Source organism: Rattus norvegicus, chromosome 5 (genome assembly GCF_036323735.1).
Source record: "Rattus norvegicus strain BN/NHsdMcwi chromosome 5, GRCr8, whole genome shotgun sequence".
NCBI lineage: Eukaryota > Metazoa > Chordata > Mammalia > Rodentia > Muridae > Rattus > Rattus norvegicus.
Genome location: NC_086023.1, coordinates 110,899,401 through 110,921,715, shown reverse-complemented (window position 1 = coordinate 110,921,715; position 22,315 = coordinate 110,899,401).

Sequence of the window (22,315 nt, the reverse complement as noted above, 5' to 3'; positions counted from 1 at the left end):
CTATTGGCTTTTATGTAGCTTAGAGAGATTTGAACTCAGTAGTCAGGCTGTGAAACAACACTTCAATCACTTAGCCATTTTACAAACCCATGCCCCTGCTTTTTCATAGTGACATGAACTTGTGCATGAAGCTGAACCTTTCAAGGATTCAAATTTTCTCGTGTGTGTGTGTGTGTGTGTGTGTGTGTGTGTGTGTGTGTGTGAAATATATTTCTAGGGATGCAGGAGGTTCAAACGAGGCTCAATGTATGAAAACAAAATGTAAGCTTCAGTTTGCCAAAGAACTCTGAGCTCGTCACAAGCATAGTCAACGATGGCAGAAGGATGACCTAACATGTCTAACCCTGGAATATTAACAGACATTAATTTCTTTGAGGCCCAAACCAATTTTCTGTAATGGGAGTTGTATGGTTTTTGAGCGCAGGTCTCCTTCTGGGCTCTATGTTCAATCTGTGTGCAGAGCTACATACTACACAGACACTTCTTTGTCTGCAAGCTTATTAATGCAGCACCAACTTCAACAGAAGAGCAGCTGTTTGGCGGTGTCTGGCTCACTGAGAGAGGCACACAGGTACCGCTGCTGCTATTAAATGTTTGTAGGATGACAGATTGTCTCAATGAAGTGTCCATGTGCTGCCCCATTATGATGGCTCAGGTCGAGAAAAAAGCCTGGACCCACCAAAAAGCTTTCACAGATTGGAAAGCACACAGTTTGGGGGTGTTTAGCACTTCAGCACATGCTCTGTGACTGCATTCAAGGCAACATGTCAGAAGAAATTAGTCTGCAGCAGGCCACATATGTCAGCCAGCCGGTGCAAGCATTTTCCTGACACCCAGGCTAGGGACTCTGAAGAAAAGGCTGCTCACCTTAAGGCCCCTCAAAAATCAGAAGGTTTGAGGGGGGAGTCAAGATTCTTGTATTTGAGCCAGATACTTCTGAAGAGGAGTCTGAGCCTGGAGAAGGAAGTAACCCAAGAAAAAGTGGAATCCCTGCCCATTTACTCTGTGCCAGGGAGGGAAAGCTCTGCGTTGCATATGCTGGCACACAATAGAATATCCCTGCCAAGTGGGCACTATTCATATCTGAATTATCAGGTGGGAAGAATGGAGTGGTGAGAGGTCTTGGGACTTGAAATTAACTAATCAGGCAGTTTCTAAATGAGATTTCCAAATTTAAAATATGCTGGTAGTTCTTCCTTCTCATTGAGCATGAGGTAATAAAGTTGATAGTGTCCATGATGGTGATGACGTCTCGCCAGAAACTATGAAGGCCAGAAGATCCTGGACTGATGTCATACAGACCCTAAGAGAACACAAATGCCAGCCCAGGTTACTGTATCCTGCAAAACTCTCAATTAACATAGATGGAGAAACCAAGATATTCCATGACAAAACCAAATTTACACAATATCTTTCTACAAATGCAGCACTACAAAGGATAATAAATGACGATGATGTTTTCATTTGCTATATTAACTTTTTATTTCATTTCAATTTTTGAAAAATAATTTCTTTTCTGCCTGCATTTATCATTTTTCCATAGTTATGCTTGATTAATAAAAAATACTTAGGTGATATTGTTAATTATACAGGAAGTTAAAATTCCATACAGAGATACAGTTCTTTCTTAAAAAATTATTTTTTCTATTTCTTTTTTCTTTTTTTCTTCCCCTGGAGCTGAGGACGGAACCCAGGACCTTGCACTTTTATTTTGTGCTATCACTAAGATAAATTCCCAAATTCTTTTCTATTTATTTTTGAGATTATAATATAGTTACATATTTCCCCTTCCTTTTCCTCCTTCCTAAACCTCCTTTTGCTTTTCAAATTCGTGATTGTTTTCATTGTAATCACACACACACACACACACACACACACACACACACACGTCTACATTCATAAGTACACACCTCAGTCCGTATGTTCCCAGCACCAAACATTTGGTATTGGATAACCAATTGGTGTGCTCTTCCCTGGAGAAGACTTTTTGGCAAGCTCTCTGCATTTCTTGGTTGCTTATAGTTCTTTGTGTAGGGTTAAGGCCTCCTGGCTCATACCTCACATTAACATGTCCATTGTTGCCTTTGTTCAGCTCATGTTAAGGTGGTCATGTTGGTGACATGGTATTGGTTTATGGATGTAGCTTCAGCCATTCAAAAGGAGACACAGTGTCACAGCTAGTTCTCCTGACTCTCTGGCTCTCACATTCTTTCTGACCCCTCTTACACAATGACTGCTGACCTGAGGTCTTGCACATGTATCCTTTTGAACTGGGCTCTCCAACTCTGCATTTTTATTGGTTGCAGTTCTCTGTAACAGTCTCCATCTGTTGCAAAGACCACTCCACAAGAAGGAAGTCATGATTGGTACCAGAAACCCAGCCAATTACTCCCTGCTAGTGAAGTCATGGATCTTAAAGGAAGAACTACAACCACCACTTTACTAAACCAGTATAACTATGTTCTGTATATTTATTCCTATATGCACAGAGAAGTGTAGTCCTCATCCAAAATCAAGGAAATTTCTCTTTTTTTTTTTTGGAGCAGATGGTCTTTGTGAACAAACCAATTGCTGCTTGCACATTCAGATCTCGGTTTCTTTAAAGATAGAAATGGTGATGGGAACCAGTCCATGACCAGTGCACACGTCCAAGCTTCACTGGATTCCTGTTTAGAAATATTCCCAAGAGAGTGGCACCTTCTTCTGAAGAAAATGAGTAATGATGGCTTATAACTCTTGCAGGTGAGTTGACAAAATGGTAGAGAGAATGATGGAAATTGTGTTGTTAGAGCCTAAGCAGAGGAAGAGCTAAAGTTAAAGCCAACAGACTTGAGAAAGAACAGAGAAGACAGGGACATTTACAGCTTGGGATACCATGTATGGTAGTGTAGCTTCCAACCCAAGTGTAGGGGGAAGAGGAATGATTTTCTTGAAGGAGTCAGGAGGTCAGATTTGAGAGGCAATGGGAAAATTATGCTTCCTTTAAAAGCTGCATGCTGCTCTCACTAGAGGAAGCTTAGAGCCTTTGTTGGAAAACTGGGATATGCTGGTAAAGAAAGACTAGGCAAGGAAGGGGGAAATAATAGTAAAGATACTAATGGTGCTCAAAGGGTTCATGCAGCAATGGGAGGAGTGAGGCCTGAGTAGTCTTATTTCTGCTTCAAGTATTTCTTTCATATGGAATTCAAATAAAACACACACACACACACACACACACACACACACACACAGAGGGGGGGAGAAGCAAAACATCATCTCTTATAGCCCATCATCATGTCCAGGTGCAGCCTTATTAAACCTGTCAAGGCACAGTGGCTGGTGTAAAGTAAAAACTGACACTTTCCTGCCTTGTGTATGTGAACACACATACATAGTACCCTTCTTCCCTGTAAATGATTCGATCTAGCATGACTGAATTCTCTTTTAAATGGTAAATTTTGAAGAGGAAATGTCATGAAAGTATCCTATCTGCCTTCGCCTACTGATAGGACTTCTCTGGGATGCAGTGGAAAGAGTTAATACTGTCATATAGTAGAACAAGAATAAATTGCTGGTGTATTACAGTCAACCTCCCTCTTAATTTTGGGACTATGAAGATAACGGTTATGAATTTTGTATTTTTTCTAATTTACCTATTTTTTTTCTTGGAAGTACATGTCTTTTGTCTAAACTATATTATGCTATTTGGACTCTGTCAGTGAGGATGTCTGAAGTGATTTGAAAGAGCTCAGATGAAGAAGCCAGAACAAGTTCATGGTTTCTGAACAGTTGTGCATACTTATGCAAGCTAACTTCAGTGTGAAGGCACTTAGGTATCGTCGGTTAACCCAGTAGGTTGGTGTGAACTCCAGAGCTTCCCTCAGTGAAGTACAAGGGACTATATCTCCATTGATACTTTACAAATAACTGCTCTAAATAAGCCTGTTGTTTCATTAATGGTGGAGACACTAAAGCTCCCCTCCATTGGTTTTCCTGCCTAGGTTTCCCTGTGGTACCCAAAAACTGCAAACAGAGTACTTTCTATCCTCTATATACCTGGCCCCTCCTTGCAGGAAAATTAAACATCTGATACAGCCCTCAAGGCGTCCTACAATCAGTGTGGGCCTCCAGTCAAACCACTGTGTTTGATAATATCCACACAGAAACCCTAGAACCACCAAAGAGATGAAGCCTGACCAGACCTCATGCCTCAGCTTTTCTAGGGCCTGCAAGGCCTCACCAAAAGCTTTTGCCACTGATCTTTGGACACAACCCTACTAAAGCCTTCAGACTCATTTCCATGTCTACACCATGTTTTTCACTCCTGGTATGCTGGCATTCTTGCTGTTCCTTGGCAAGCCAATAATAAAGCTTAAAACTACCTTAAAGCTCTTACATTTTTTTAAAAAAATGTGTAGCAATATTTACTCTTGTCTGATATTACATAGGAGCTTCCCCATCTTTTAAAGTTATGTTGAAATGTTACTTACCCCAGAAGATGGGGCAGAATATGCGGCATGGAGTGCATATACTCCCCCATTTCATATAGAGCTCTATTTTTCGCCCTTAGACATTATTACGTGTATTTGTTGACCATCTCTTTATATGAGGGTTAAGTAAGCGTCAGGAAGAGAAATATTTTGTTTGTTTCTCTACTCCCTATAACACACACAATATTTGGTACAGGACAGGCACAGAATAAATGTTTTTTGAATGAAGGAAGGAACTAAACAATGGGAGACAATGCACATGTTCTCTGAGCTGTCTCAATTAATGGAACAACTTTTCAGCGATTCGTGTCTTTTGGGGAAGACAAAAGTGAATTATGTTCTAGTAGGGGAGGCAGATAAACCAAATGTACACACATATGATCTCACCTGTGGTCCATACCATGCAGACTAGAGGTGTCTGAAAAGGACAGTGGCTGAAGTGAGATGGTGGGATTTCTTTTAATCGGAACAGTTGGATGACTGGATGTTTCAAAAGAGCTATGCAAGAGAAGAATTGACAAAATAGCAGGGAGAAAGCTGGTGAGGTGGGAGTAAGTTCAGTGTGGAAAGAATCAAGGCTATAGCTGTAAGATAACAATACAGAGCACACAGGAGAGTGGATGGGTAGGCAGAGGCCTCAGAGGCCTAACTGGTAAAGTTCCACCCTACATCAGTAAGGGACTTGAGCTTAAGGGACTTCTTCTAAAGGTACCAAAAAGTCTTGCATTAATTGTTAGGGGCATAGCTGATCCAAGTTGCAATGTATGTCATGCCTTTAATTCTACCAAACTTGATTTTGATATGGGGCCTGGGAATTTGGAGTTCTACCCTATAAATAGTTCTTTTCTGAGGCCACATGGAGACTTTTTTCTTTCTTTGCTTTGGTTTCAAGAAGACAGTGCATCACATAAGTGTTTAAATAAACACATTCACCAATAGTCTAGAGAACGGCTTCCTTACCAGTGGTGGCATTTTTCAAGTTGTTAAACAAAGGGACTCTATCTTGCTTCTCCCGTGATGCTAATAATAATGACCCTTTAGTATTCAACTCTCCTGACTATGCTCTTAAACTACTTAGAAGATAGTTACACCTTTGCTTGTGAGCTATCCCCCCCCCTAAGTATCAGCAAAATTCACCATATGTCCCTTATTTTGAACCACTTACAAGACTTTTGGTGTAGAAATTTTAGAGGTATATAGCTCAAATAATCTGTTTTGGAAAAATTCTTACTTTCACCTTCAGTGGTGCTTCTAGTAGAAATAGGTTATTAGACATCAGGTTATTACTGCTTTCTGTACTTTTAAAATATCTGTTAGGTGTGCAACTCAATACTCTGTGAAGCAATGCACTCTCCTTCCATTATAGCAAACCGTTTCAGTGGAAGCTTGGGCTAAGGTGACCCAAAATTAAACCACAGCAGCAGCAGGAAAAATCGTCAGTTAAAAAAAGAACTTTCTCACTAGTTTCCTCCCCAAATTCATTCTTTAGCTTTGGTGCTATCACTTGTCTGGTAGTGAGCACCAGCTGATGGCAGAGAAATGAACAAGCAGCAAATGAATATTAATGGAGACTTTGGGAACAGTTGATCATGCTTGGTTTGACAGCTTTGTGGACATGTGGGCTCCACTCCTACATATAGGAATTTCCTCCTGATAAATTGACCACGTTTATCATGATGGATTTCATGTACACTGCAGGTTCTTCTCTTTTATAAGTTGGAGAATCATAGGTTTGTAGTGATCAGGTTGCAGTATATCCTTAAGAAAGCCCCCATATAAGATTTTTGTCTTTTACCTACTGATATCGTAGTACATTAATTGACTAGTTTTGAAGTCGTTGAGTGACATTTGGTACCTTTCAGATATTTGGGTATGGAAGCTTATTCTTGCTATTCTCTCAGAGTACATGACCTCTCTGTGTTGGGCTACTAGTTGGCAGTTACCAGCTTGAAATCTGCTCCATCCACATGGACAGCCTTACAAAGAATGGGTTGGGACGCCCGTTTTCTACAAGCTCTTTTCCCAGTGGTTCCAGGTTAGAACCTGCCAATAAAAGCCACTCATGTGCTAGAAGGAGGCCAGACAGCTTCAGAGGTAGTTCAGGCATATGTAAGGACAGATGGTAGGCATGGAGCTTGCAACAGCTTGTGGCAAGCTCCTGCTTTGTGCTCCAGGCAATAGGCATGCTCAGTGGGCTTTTGGATCTTCAGTTGGGTGGTACCACGAGAGAGGGTTGGAGAAGGGGCTTGAATTTTTAAGCAGCTATTTGAGAACCACCCTTTGTTTTGCTGCAGGCAGAGCTGTTCAGCAATGCCATTCTTGTTTTGCTGACCAATACTTCTGATGGCCTTTCAACCTGTAATTCTCAGGATCAAACTCTTTATACCTTAGTGATGGGGAGTTTCAAAATTGTGTGAGGTTGGTTCTCTCAGCAACTTTTGACAGCTACCAACATCCACAGTTTTGTAGGCTATCATAAGTTAGTCAGCTCTGCCTGTACTCAGCCTTTTAATCTTCTTGGACCCCACCATCATTGTGGGAAGACAATCTGCCTCTATCTCATAAATCTTAGGACTCGAGGCAGCACTAATCTGCTCTGATTTGACATCATCCGGTTTATCCAACCCTCCTTGGACCGGTGTGCACCTCCAGCATTGACAGTACTTGAGAAATCATTCCACTTGCCTTTTTACTTTTCCTTCTAACTATCATATTTGATGTGAAACCTGGCTGGGATCACTGCACCAGTTCTTTCAAGATTCCAAGTTACACATGCTAGGCATGATGAAATCAAACTATTTCCTAGGAAGGTTTCCTTGCCCAATATCTGTGTTAATTATTGTACTTAAAAGTGATTAGGGAAGGGTGCTGAAAGCGGCGATGTAACAGGCATCTACGACTTTCTCCAAGTTCGCTCAACATGTACTTGGTTGTATAAAAATATTTTCCTCTTCGCTGTTTCACAGCGGAAAAGCAGCATGGAAGTTCAAAGAAAATAGAATCTAAAATAGACAAGGAAGGAGAGGAGGGAACTAGTTATGCGGCTTGAATGTTAATGAAGATATCCTCAGAACTCCAGATGGCCTGTCTCTACCATGGCTGACCACTACTGCATAGACCTCTGGAGCAGCTTCAATGTGGGAACTACCCTTGGCATTTGTCCTCAGATTCTGTGCACTGTGCCCTTCCCGTCTGTGAACTCTTCTTGGCAGGTTAGGACATATTTTCGGAAGCAGATTCAGGCCTGCTGCTCTGCCTTGGGCCGTCCCTCCATCTTACCAGTACATTGATGAAGTGTCACTACTATGTGCTCACTATTTTGCTTGTTCCTGTGGCCACAGGAACCTCCCAGGTTTTCTTACCTCTTGGCAATAAAGAGGTCCACAATGCTGACACACCACAGAAGCTTCTTAGCCTGCTTATTCTCATTGGTTAGTTCCTACTTCAGACTAGATATTAAATATTGTTAATATTACAGAAGATTGTATTCATAGAACAGCTTAAATCTCAGAAAGAATATCTTATTTCCGTTTCACTTTCTTCCCTCCCATCAGCGAAATAGCTTATGCAGGATACTTGTAACTTTAACATAGTCATACCTAATTAAAGCTTAAGACTTTCCTTTAGTGCTCAAACGTGCCTCCTCACAACCAGATGAGGCACTCGCTGCATAGGGGAAGGGAGTGACCCTTCCTAAGGAGAGTATCTTGAATAATTTTGTCTATTGCAGAGAGTGAAGCCATTGAGGTGGACCTTAACATTGACATAGACATAGTACATGAACCAGTTAGAATTCTGTAGGAAAAAAGACCCTAGAAATTTCAAGTCAGAGAGAGAGGGAGAGAGAGAGAGAGAGAGAGAGAGAGAGAGAGAGAGAGAGAGGCAGACAGACACAGAGACAGAAGAGAGACAGAGACAGAGACAGACAGACAGAGAAAGACAAAGAAGACTATCTGTGTCTCTATACATGACAATAGTACCGAAGGGTATAGGTGCACAGGACATTTACCCCTGAGGTAGATTTATAGTAGATTGTAGAAGAACATTGACCTAGTTGTCAACAATGTGATCTGAACTCCAATTTGGTCATGTTCGTATCTATGACTATGGAAACTTTAATATAGCAGGGTCTTGGTTACCTGTTTAAAAATGGGAATGATTATGAAATTGGTAGGGCAGAAGGCAGGGTGGGAGAAAGATAACTATTACAAAGGATATCTGAAAAAATACATATGGAAACCTACTGCTTTCTAAGTGCGATGCTTCCCCCATGTACAGGCATATGTGCACACATCTATGTGTGTGTACACATCTGAGTTTAATTATAATTACCATACATAGGGGATAATGTTCTGCCCACAAGCCATAAATGAACAAATAAAAATCCCAGGTTCAGATGTAGGATACTTCCTCTTTAGTTGTTGGTTGGGGGTATCCTGAAGACTGCCAGAACAATACAGGCTATTGCCATTGTGCTTGGTGGTAAACTTCATAATAAGACCCTATTGCTGAAGACGTCATACACTTTGGTCAAAAGACATAGAGAAAACAAGTTGACACTGACTATTAGCTTCCCCATGCTGGTTAGCTTACATTAAGCTCTGAGGTGGGTTGTGTTGAGAGTAAGTCATCAAGAGTTGTACTCAGCTGTGAGCCCTGTGGGCTACAATAATGACAGCAATGGCAAGGTATACACATGTGTATAGCAGTGGTCCAAACTTTTTGGGGATAACCAACCATTTACTGATTGGATTTAAGCTCCAGTCTATTGGAAGAAATGGATGCCTGGCACTATACATCTGATCAAGATTCCAAGGTTGGAAAACTCATAGCCCAAGCGGTGAACCTACTCCTATTATTTTGCTAAAGGGACATATTATAAACTTCCCTCTAAATCAATCTATTTCCATAAGGTTAGCATAGCTCTCACACTTCATCTGAGAAAGTTCAGGGGACAGCAGACAACAGGGAAACTTCCAACTGGTTCAAAGTGTAGAGTAAGTGTCAGCAGAGTGTTAAGCTACACATGGGATATCTGTGTTACACCCTGTCACCCCAAATCTCCGGGGCATACAAGAAGAATGGGTGGGTAATAGTAAAAGCCAGAGGTAGGGAAGACGGGTGTGAAACAGTTCTGTCTGTACACGGTAGGAGCACTGCACTTGTGAGTTCACTGTGGCCATCCTTGCCTGCACAAGTTCAAGCAGGTCAACATTCCAGCTTATAGCGGGAGGTACTCATGAGCCCTAGTGTCTAGCTGAGGACCTATTGATAGCTGTTGGCTGCTGGGAGACTGAGTAAGTTTTCTTTACGGATGTGACCATTGGCAGGTTGGCCACATTCCAGTGGATGTCTCCACCATCAGGAGTACATGGTCAGCACAAGTTGGACTCAGTGCATTAAGAAAAAAAAAGGGTGTGGGTGTGGGTGTAGGAGAAGTTGGAGGGAAGAGTGGGGGGGTGAATATGATCAAAATGTCATTTTATACATGTAAGAAATCCTCCAAGAATCAATACAATATTTTAATGGGAGTGATTTGTAGGGTCATTTGGGGATCAAATGAAATGGTTAAGAAATTGGGAAAGCCTCGCCGTAGTCATCTATGCTGTGTTCCTGGCTGGTGATCATTTACACTGTGGGTCCTGACCACTGGTCATCTATGCTGTGGGTGTTTTTCATTTTTCTGTTTGTTTTAGGCATTTCTTTTTAACACTCTTTTTAGGGGGTTAACCTGCTTTCTGGGGACATTTTGCAGTTCTGAAACACATGTTCTAAGCAGAAGGAAATGAAACCCAGGGATTTCTCTCATCACTCTTAGAAATGTCCAAAGAAATGGCCTTCCCATCTTCTGTCTATCCTGCCAGTTCCGTAACGTATCTCATTGCACATCTTTCTAGTTTTTTTTTCCATATCAGTGCAACTAAGTGAATGTTCACTATCTCTATGGACACATACTGAAGCAAATGTAAATTTATTAAGTCACCATTGTTTCTTGTGTTTCTTCTGAGGATGCTCCCCACCCCATACCACAGGCTGTGTCTTCTGGCTGATTGTAAAATAAGATGAAGTTTCTGGTAGTGACAGGCATGCCCTTTTGATAAGGAAGTTTACCTTCTTGTTACTTCTTAGACAGTGGAGCCCATTTCCTGTGATTTTATGTTTGGACTATATGATTATTACCTTCAAAGTCAAGGTGACAAATACCAGCAACCAAAAATACCAGCACAGATTGATTAGTACAGGCTGCTGGCGAACCACATGAAGCAGAGTAGAAGGCTACAATTAAGACCTTGATTGATTAGCAATGCCTGTGATGTGTTTGGGAGGGGGAAGGTGGCAGTCTGCCCTGTAATGCGTTTGTTGATTCTATTTTAAAGTGGTTTCTTTTATTCTCATTCAAGTGATAACTTTTTTTCTTTTTAAAGGTCCATTAATGGTTTTAGAGACCTTTTCTTGGAAAAATTATTAAGCTGTTTTGATGCACCTGGACAACAGGAAAAGACCTATACCAATAAGTAAGATCGACTTTGCCACCCAATTTCAGATAGCAGTCTCTCTCAGCTGGGGTTTATCCAGAAGACAGAAGTGTCATTACAAGCACTGGGCTGCCCATGTGGTTGAAAACCTAACAAACTTAACAATATCCTGAGCCGGGGAGGAATCTTAACTGAGAGCTCCAAGAAATAGTTGCTTTGGCACGAGCTATGTGGAATTTTCAAAGGGAGCAGGTTTGAGGGTTCAACAGCTAATGCCTCAGAGACAGGAGTCTTAGGTAGAAAGCTGACTCTGTTTGCTCTTTCCTGACACAAGGAAGAGTTGCATCTGGAATCCAAGCCTTGTGTACTTGTTTCCTTTTCATTTTATGGAAAACTAGTGTAAGACAGACTAACAGAGGTCTGTCTTTTCTGCTCACCTCATCACAGGATTACCAAGGGCAAAAAGAGCCCACGAGTTACCACATGATCTCTTTCTGTAGGACCACAGCTCTCAACCTCCTAATGCTGGGGCAGTTCCTCATATTGTGCTAACCCCCTCACCATAGAATTACTTTTGTTGCTACTGCATAACTGTAATGTTGTTACTGCTATGAATCATAATGTAAATTTCTGATAGGCTGATGGTTTTAGGACCAAACGGAGTCCCTACCCACAAGCTGAGAAACGCTGGGGTAGAGGTTGGTTAATAATTCACATTAGTGCACATCCATAGTCCTAATGAGGAGTGTAACTGAGGGAGTCCACTCCTCTGGAGGGATGGCTCAGTATCAATTAAAGGCAATTGTTTTTCCTATGCAGTTAGTGGGCCCTTGGATCTCCCAACTGGTTGATCCAGGAGAAGCAGAGAACCTAGGAGAAAGGCCTGTGTGGGGTGGGGTAGTGGGAGGTGGTGGTGCAGACAACTGAGTCTGAGAAGTCTGAAGGGTGATAAAGAAAGAGATCCCTTTGCTCACATTGAACAAATACACGAAAGAAAGCCCCCCCCCCCCCCCCCCCCCCCCCCCCGTCCCTGGGGCACTTCAAGGAGCATCTGACAACCAGACTGAGTGACCAGTCTGACCATCTGCTCCCAACAGGCTCTCCCCAACAATGGGCGCTTCTACACTCCCTCCTCCCCCACCCTTAGCATGAATTTCAATGAGGTCCCGAACTGGAAGCAGCAGGTCCCCTTGTGATCTTTCACACCTAGGGAGCCAAGCCAGAGCCCTGAACAGGAGGCCTGAGGGGAGAGGTTAAAATCTCAGCTGCCTGGAGAGATGATTACGGAGCGGCTCCCAAATTAAGCTGCTTCGCTGCTGGTACTCGGGCATGTGTTGGGATAATTGTGCTTGAATACTTAATGCTTGATTGACTTGGCTGTTTTGTGTTTGACCATATTTTGAAATGCGATCTCACTGTTGGGGTAGGCAATTAGCATAGAGCCCACAGGGTTGGAAAGAGTGAAGCCGAGTTGCTTCTATGGTGATTTCTGCTTCTTTCCTGGATTCAGCACAGAAAGCCAAATGTTCTGCTGGGGCTCATTGCCTATATTTGGATCATCTGGAATTTTGATCTTAAAGAGGAAGCCTCTCAATCTTGAAATCGGGTGGCATTGCCAAATTTCATCTTGGTGCCTTTGGTCGCCTCTGAATTTTGCTTCCAAGCCAAGTGACCTTTGTTCCAGTTTGGTCTCAGAAGAATAGGAGAGGGGGTTTCAGGTCACAGAAAAGGATGATTAATGCGGAACATCTGAAAAGCTGGTGCACCAGGACACAGCACCAGCAATTTCAGGGCGAAAGTCATCTGAGTGGCTTTGGTGGCTTGTCTTGTTTAGTTCTCTGCGGGTATGTCTTAATCGTCTTTGCATGCTCCGTGTCTTACAGTGCTTCCCTTTGAGAAGCATTACTCCCGTTAGACACGTGTGTTGTAGGCCTAGAACAATTTCTAGGAGCCAAGAGAAGAGATTCTAACACATTAAAAAACAAACAAACAAACAAACAAACAAACAAACAAACAAAACCAGATCTGTTTAATGTCATTTCCAAGTTCTGTCCTACAATTCAACTTTGTTATAAGGCAATTTGTTTAAGAAATTTAAGAACCAAAGTTTTGGGCAGTGACAAGGCTCAGGGGAGAAAGGCACTTGCTTCCAAGTCTGGGAACCTGAATTTCAATCACGTTAGGAAAGGAGATAACTCACTCCTGCAAGTTGCCCTCCAATTTTCACATGTGATGTGTCCGAACACACACACACACACACACACACACACACACACACACCACATGAGAGAGAGGGGAGTGAGAGGGAGGGGGGAGGGAGGAAGGAGGGAAGGAGGGAAGGAGGGAGGGAAAGAGGGGAAGGGGAGGAATTTCTGAGGTCACCGTAGATCCTACAGATTTGAATTCATTTGGGGGATATTTGATATTTGATAAGACTATAGGCACTGCAGCAAAGAAGCCAAGTCTCTACTCATTTAATCTCATTAAAAGCAGCACCAGCTGATAATGACTTATTAAAAGTGAAAAGAACGTAGGCTACGGAAGTATTAGATGACCTATTATTTATCACTAATTCCCTAAATGAAAGTGACCATTTTTCATCTGAAGGTGTCACAACTAATTTGTTGAGCTTTATAAGAAAAATGAGAAACCAAGTTGTCTTAGTCACTGATCTGTTGCTGTGAAGAGACACCATGACCAAAGCAACTTTTATAAAAGAAGTCATTTAACTGGAGCTTGCTTTTACTTTTAGAGGCTAGTCCGTTATGATCAAGGTGGGGGGATGGCAGCATGTAGGTGGGCATGGTGCTGGAGAAGTAGCTGCTTGTGTATATCTTGATCTATAAGCAGAGAGAGCAACACTTTTTGAAACCTCAAAGTTTACCCCCAGTGACATATTTCCTCCAACAAAGTCACACTTCTTAATCTTTCTTTAACAGTGCCACTCCCTGACGACCAAGCATTCCTAAATATTCATTCAAAGTACTACACAGGTCTAGCCATATTCTGAAACCTAGACGATAGAAATCTTGAAACAATTCAAGGAGAAGTAGAGAAAAATAAGAAAAGAAAGACAAATATGGTGGATCTGTAAGTCTAAAGTTCATTACAGGGACATGGCAGACATTTGGATCTTGGAGCTCTTACTACTGAATTGATTGACACAAAGTGATCCGTGAATTGCTCAGTAATGTACAATTCAACATGACTAGGAAGTTCATGTCCAACTTACTTGTAAACAGATTATGAAAGTCTCCTCACGAAGGCACAGCTCCTATACTACTGTTCACGTTTTTGGCATTTGGTTCTACATTTATTTCCTGCTATTTGTCTTTTCTTACAGGACTTCATCCTATCCTGGGCACTTCAGCTATTTCCACAATAACTGTAGTTTTTTTGTTTTTTTTGTTTTTTTTTTTGTTTTTTTTTGTTTTTGTTTTTTTTTTTTTGTGGCTTTGTGTCCTCATCTATCAAAACGGGGATCTGTTATAGCATTCACCCCACAGAACATTTGTAAGGATTGCACATTAAGCAGTCTCTGTAACATGTTAAATGTTGTAACGTAGTTGCAAGGAAAAGATTTGTAAACTTTTAATCTGAGCACCTTGTTTGTGAAGGCTACATTCTTATTCTTGTATCTTTCTGTGTTATACATGTGACTCTGCTTTAAGATACTGTAGATTCCTGTGAAATTTGTGCACACAAATTTATCATAGTAAATACTTTTGTAAGGTCACATGTTTAAGGATAAGAATTCTCAGTTGCTGCCCTAAATTTGAAATTCTAATCATATAATTTTGCATAAATTCCTAGCAGCTGGGGAGCTTCGGTTAAGTATCAGCAAGGCTAAGTATTTTAGTGTCTCAAGGCAGAATAAAGTACTGAAATAAGCAAGTGTGTGTGGATCTTGGCACTTATAATCATTATCCTTTTTGAACCCTGAGACCTTTCTTCATATTTTAATGGGATAATAATACCTGCCACATAATATCGATGAGATAATTAAATAAGATAATATATGTTAAGGACTTAGTACTATGCTTGGCCTGTATAAAAAGGATCCGATAAATGGAGGATACTATACTGTATTTTATTAGTGATGATGATGAGATGATGATGATGATGATGATGATGATGATGATGATGATGATGATGATTGCCGTAGTCACTGTCTTTAGTTCTAGAAGTTGGAAAGCATGTCTCCTTTTGCACCTCATGGGGAAATGACAGTCTCAGCAAAACTTTGTGAAGGGACATTTGGCATCTTAACAGGTAAAGAAGCCAGAGATCATGGATTCATTTTTTTGTTTGTTTTTTGTTTTGTTTTACTAACTCTTTTTTAAAGTTTTTATTAGATATATTTTGTTACATACATTTCAAATGTTATACCCCTTCCTGGTTCCCTGTCCATAAGCCACATACCCTCACCTCCCCCTCCCCCATACGGTTATTCCCCCCATACATCCCCCTTACTGCCCCCTAAATTCCCCTGCACTAGGGGTCCAACCTTGGCAGGACCAAGGGCTTCCCTTTCCACTGGTGCCCCAACAAGGCTATTCTCTGCTACATATGCAGTTGGAGACCTGGGTCAGTCCATGTATAGTCTTTCAGTAGTGGTTTAGTCCCTGGAAGCTCTGGTTGGTAGGCATTGTTGTTTTTATGGGGTTGCAAGTTCCTTCAACTCTTTCAATCCTTCCTCTAATTCCTACCAAAAGCGACCTGTTCTCAGTTCAGTGGTTTGCTGTTAGCATTGACCTCTCTGTATTAGACATGCTCTGGATGTGTCTCTCAGGAGAGATCTATATCTGGTCCCTTTCAGCAAGCATTTTTTAGCTTCATCAATCTTATATATTTTTGGTGACTACATATATATGGGCCACATGTGGGGCAGGCTCTGAAGGGCCATTCCCTGAGTCGCTGCTCTAAACTTTGCTTCCATATCCCCTCCTATGGATATTTTTTCCTCTTTTAAGAAGGAGTGGGAGCATCTGCATTTTGGTCATCATGGATTCATTCTTGCAACGAATCCTGGATCAAAGTCTCTTTTGGAAGGCTCTATGATCTGAAAGACTTTTTCTGATTGAAGATTATTTTATTCTTAGCTGATGAGGATGAATTTGCTGCTATGAGAGACTAGAATTCTTCTATGTTCTTTTTCTAACCAAATAAATCACCATCATCATTCTAAAATTAACACTTACTTGCTTCCTTACCTATGCAAGGGTTTTATTTTCACATGTTTAGTTGCCACAAACAATATGATTCAAAGGCTAGATGATATCATAGGTTACCAACCACATAAAGTCAGATAGACTGTGAGTAGCAGAGCCAAGGGTTCAAGTCAGTCCTTTTGATGGTTAAACCTGCTATTATTATTTGGTAGATTTTACTACCTTAACATCTCAGATCTAACCTTATCAAAGATCTCCAAAACCAATTGCAAAGAATATTTCTTAGGGTAATTTCTTCCTAACTTGAGTTGTATTTTTCTTCCTCTCCTACAGAATTATCAGAATCCACACATATACACACTTGTGAAGCTGTAGTGCGAGTCACCACTCTAAGCGATGTTACATATAGTTTGGCTGCAAGAGAATTAAACTCTATTTCAGGAAACAGGCCTTAAGACCAGTAAAGTTTTGTATAAAAGCAGATGCCAGAAAGAGTAAAGCAAATTGGAAAAAATGTCAACCAGCCACAGAGAGTAAATATGTATACTTGGTTCAATTATCTGATGAAATGAACTCCTGTGTCACACAGTAAATTAGCAATGGGATAAAATTAGACTCCAGACTTTAGATGCTTATTTCCTTATGTTTTCCTGTAAAATCTACAGGTCTCAGGTATTGAGACAATAGAACAGATAATGGCTTTTAAACAGAGATAAATACATGTGTAGGAAGGGGGTTAAAATTCCATAGAGATATCACAAACTGTCTAATACTTGGACAGTTTTTGGAGGTCACAGGCGCCCTTGAATCTTGATGCCATGTGCACATGTTGGGAGAGATGCCCTTGAAATCCTTCATTATTGATGTTAATATTATGGTTAGGGTTAAGTATGACTGGGTTCATGGAAAATCCCCAGCCAGCTGCAGAAGACTAATACAAATCTGGTGGTCAGGATGAATAGTGATATGATAAAGTTGTGACCTTGCTGAGAAATACATCTGACATCAAGATGCCCAATGTGATGACTTGTAACCTTTCTGAAAAAACCAGGATCCTACTGACTAATAGATATGACAAACCTGTAACCTTTCTGAAAAACCAACAACCTGTTGACATCAGTTAACCACACGAATATTGTGTCCTTGGCCTGCATAAATGTTTCACACTTCCCCCCTCCCTCTGTTACCCCTGTTATGGTATAAATTCAGCCTTGGGAAAAAATGAAATTGTTGCCTTGATTAGACTCTTGGCATCCTTCTTTGCACCTCTTATTCCCCATTCTCTTCCAGGTACCCTCTGTACCCCGTTGACATGCACACAAAGATCATACATAACTTTAGGACTCTTTTTGTTCTGAGCATGGGTACTGATTATTGCAAAGACAACACATCTTGATTAATCATCTCTGTAGGGACAGTACAGGGTGCAAAAAAAGGTTGGTTATGGTATTTTTTTCTAATAGTCTCTCTATCTCTGTCTCTGTCTGTCTCTCTTTGTGTCTTTGTCTCTGTGTCTCTGTCTCTGTATCTCTCTCTCTCTCTCTCTGTGTGTGTGTGTGTGTGTGTGTATGAGTAGGTTCATGTTTATGTGGAGACCAGAGACTGACATAAAGTATCTTTATCAATTTCTATCTACTTTTAAAAATTGTTGTTGTTGTTGTTGTTGTTGTTGTAGTGATGGTGGTGGTGGTGGTGGTGGTGGTGGTGGTGTTGGTATGGATGGTTTTCCTACCTGTAAGTCTATGTACAAGAAGCTCAGAAGAGGGTTTCAGGTTCCTTGAAACAAGACTTACAGATGTTTGTGAGCCGCCGTGTGAGTAATAGACAAAGGTACTCTTTGGGAAACTTTTGATTTATACTATACTATATAAACCCAAAATTCAATCAGGAAAGATTGTAGGAGACACTCTGTCTCCAAGGTCTTAACCCTTAACAAACATCTGTCAATTGTTTTCATCAGAAAGAGAAAAGCAAATTTTTTATTGGTGACAAGGGTAAACACAAGGTAACATCAAGCAAAAATTACTTATTTCTTTTATTTATCATGTCCCAAAGATATTTATTACAAGTTTTAAGAATTTGGACATAGATGTTAAGCAAAAGAATACATGTGAAATTTGTGGAAAATAGAAAATCAAGTCCAATGAAACCATGATATTAACATTATCTGCATTTTGTGTGCTATTGTGACTACAAGATTTTTTAGATGATTCAACTGCATAATACATTCTCTGGTTTTTTGGAAAATGAGGGCTAGCAATAAGTGCTTATAAGTGCACAAGTTATCCTTATACTGACTCTCTTAAGGAAGAAAAGATGTGCAATTACAGTTGCCAATTCTTAACCTAAATAGTTCAAGAGATAGTTTTTATTTATTTAATTTAAAGATTCTGTAATCCCACAGATAATTCCAGTATATGATTACTTTTGGTAGTGGATATGATATCCACATTACTGTTTTCTTTTTTTCTTCTTTTTTTGGTTTTTTTTTTTTGTTTTTTTTGGCTATTATATCCCGAACATTTTAGATATTGTGCCGACAATCTTTTTTGACAGGTAGCCTCCATGTTTAGGTTTAGCGTGAAGGCTAGATGGTTGGATTGGTCATTCTTAGTGGACTCCATCAAGTCCATAAGTGTTGACTCATATTGCCCAGTTGCAAGTGGGTAGGTAGAATTTCATTCTTTCGACCTCCAGCTTACTACTTACCTTAGAAATACTGGAGTATCACCTTTTACAGTTTCCCTGTATTCAGCATAAGTGCAAAGAAAGGAATGTAAATGTTGCCTTTTTATGGGGCAAGGGAGGCACACACACACACACACACACATACACACACACACACACACATATATATATATATGGGCAGAGAAATTGGTACCATCCATAGAGATTATCTATCACAGTAGCATTAACTTTCTGCCTTCAATGTCTTTATAAAATGTGAAATAGCAATGGCAATTCATCATAAAAACTGCTATGTAAATTATAAGCAATAATTCATTTAAATTTAGAATGATTGCTGGCATGTGGTAAGTAGACAATACATCTTAGTGAATTTTATTGATGAGTTATTATGCAATTGCTGTGAAACACAAGAAGAAGTTACCTCAGTCGGGTGAAGCACGCTCAGATAATTTCATTCTTAATATTTTCTTGAACTTTAACTGATGCATTTTCTTTGTTCCCTCTTAACTGAGAGAAGTGTGTGTGTGTGTGTGTGTGTGTGTGTGTGTGTGTGTGTGTGTGTGTGTGCATTTGCTTTCAGGAAGTGTCCATTGAATGGGAGAATTATTGTGCTGTACTGTAGTATATTTTCTTTTTTAAATCTCCTTTCTATTCATAATCCCTTGCAGCTATACCAGACCCTTATTGTTTCTTTCCTTATTGATATCACATTATAGTCCCTCCAAGTTGTATCTTGAAAAGTCAATCAGTCCTCTAAAAGGACCTAATGAAGCTGAATAGAATGTGTTGTTCTTAGTAACCATCCATCCCTAGTCCAGAAGCACTAATGCACAGTTACTATCCGTTAAGAAACTATACTCCCTGGCAGGGCTATTTATTTAGTCAGATATAGTCCTAGAATAGCCAGTGGGGCCACAGAAATTTCCAGTCAAATAATCTCTATGTCTAATCAACTCTATCAAGAAGATTTTTGGTTGTTGCTGTCTTTTGTTTTTGCTTTTTGAGACAGAGCTTTGAGCAGTTCAAGCTAGTCTCGCATTCACTACATAGCTGAGGCTGTCTTTGAACTCTTGTTTATACCACATCCTCCTCCCAAGTGCCAGAATTGCAAGCATGTGTCATCGTACCCAGTGAAGAATTTTCTTGTTTCTATACCAAAGATGAGAACCAATGCAAAGCAACGTGTTATTGAAATTATGCAAATTATTATTTTTAGCAGCAGCATATTAGCCAGATCAAGCTTTCATTAACCGGTATCTGGTGTCTATGCAACCACCTTGATTTTATACAAAAGAAGTGTCAAGTTCATGACATGTGGCTCCGACTGTGGAGCTTTCTTTCTGCTCTGCACTGTCCCTACCTGTAATTTCTCCAAGCGATTAAGACCACAAGTTGTTCCTTCTCCAGCTGACATTTCCTTCTATAATTATTCATCTCTTTAGTTCTTTTAACAGCCACATTTATTAATGATCACTTACCACGCAGCAATAAACTCTGTGTCATTTAGTCCTTCCGGAATTTTCTAATCTTGATTACAGTGTAACATATTGCCTGATTAATTGCTCATCGCTGCTGTTTTCAGCTTTCCCATGCACCATTTAAGGTTACTACTTCTCTTTCTGGCTTTACTTTTCCCTAAAGATTTTCATTTCCAACAATCTTATTCATTGTTACTAGCTTTGCTCACTTCCCTTTACTGTTGCTGATAGTACAGAGAAGTCTCAGAGTCCTTGAAAATGGCTACTGCTTTTTCTTTTCTTCCTGAGATTATAAATGCATAATGTCTTCCTTTCCCCCAAGCCCTCCCATATACCCTTCCTCATTGTCTTTCAGATTCATGGCCTCATTTACTGAATTTCTTTCTTTCTGTGGTTTCTCATTTTTTTTTTTGTATGCTTCAGAAATATCTAGACAGTTTACTGCAATACATTTTCAGGCCCATTTCAGGAACTCCTGATTCTCTGGTGCGCCCACAGAACATTACATGCTGGAACAGACCCACAGAAATGCTGCACTGTCCAGTGATAACTAAGTGTGAAGAGCTGGAAACAGTAACAGGTTGGGAGATTGCTAAAGAGGATCTGGAGTCAACTGATGTGTATTCAGATGTCAGCCATGGGAACCTTGGGAAATGTCATAGTCAGTGTTCTATTCCTGTGAAGAGACACTATGACCAAGGCAATTCTTATATACAAAGCATTTCATTGGGGCTTCCTTACAGTTTTAGAGGCTTAGTCCATTATCCGTGGTCAGGAGCATGGCAGCAGCCATGGTGTGTGTGTGGTATTGGAGGCGTAGTGGAGAGAAACATCCTAATTCTCAGAGAGAAAGAGCAAGAGTGGGTCTGGCACAGGCTTTTGCATCCTCAAACCCTACCCACAGTGATATACTTCTTCTAACATGGCCACGCCTCCTAATCTTTATAATCATTTCAAACAGTTCTAAAAGATATGAGCCAATGGGGGCCATTATTATTCAAAGGGCAACAGGAAAGTTACTTATCAAGTTAGCTGATTTAAAGTCATTGTAGATGCTGCTTTCTACATTTGGAACATGGTAAGAAGGCCGACTAGCCAGACTTACAGGGGATTAAATGAGCACTCCACGTCATGTGCTTAGAACTGTGGCTGTCCATAGTGCTCATTGATGGTAACTACTGGTATTTTTATAAGATGTGAAGAATTAGTATTCAAGTTTAATTGCCAACATTTAGAAGGCTTGTCTGTTCAAAAAAAAATGGGTCACTTTGTCTAAAACTAGATTTTCAGCATTGCCGAGGTAACTGTTTTCATTTTAAAGACTGTGTGGACAAAATGATGTGGTGTAAAAATTTTGAGATTTGGAATAAGGAAAACGCCTGGGTTCCAGGCTAGACTCTGCTTTTGCTAGCTGTGTGACTCATAGCAATTTTCTGCATCTCTCCGATCCAAGTTTCCTGTAAATATCTTCTGAAGTGGGGATATAAATGGTAAGGACTGTCACACGGAACAAATGAGTCAAAACATTTGAAAGTTTTTTTTTTTACTTTAATGTTCTGAACAACTATAGTTATTACATCAAGAATAAGTGTTTTTATTTCACTTATTATTGCCAAGAAGCATCTGGGATTGACAACTATGCAAAAATTCTTTCCATTAGAATTATTGCTAGATGGTAACTGACTGCCTTGTTTGGATTTTTAGCCATTCTTTTTTATATTTGTAATACGCCTGGATTTCTTTCCTACTGACTAAAATGCTGGTTCATTCCAGGCATTTCAAACCTGGAATAATTTATGATCTCATGATTACACTTTAAAATAAATCTCACAGTCACACTGTGTAGACACTTTCACCTGCTCAGTCATACACACAGAAGTACAGATAAAGAGATGATAGACAGACAGACAGACAGACATAGAGAGAGTGGGGAATGCATAAAGCCAGATTATATTTCTGATGATAACTGGACAACATTTTCATTTTGTGGTTTGTTCAGTTTTGACAACAGACTTTAGACAACACCATAGCTT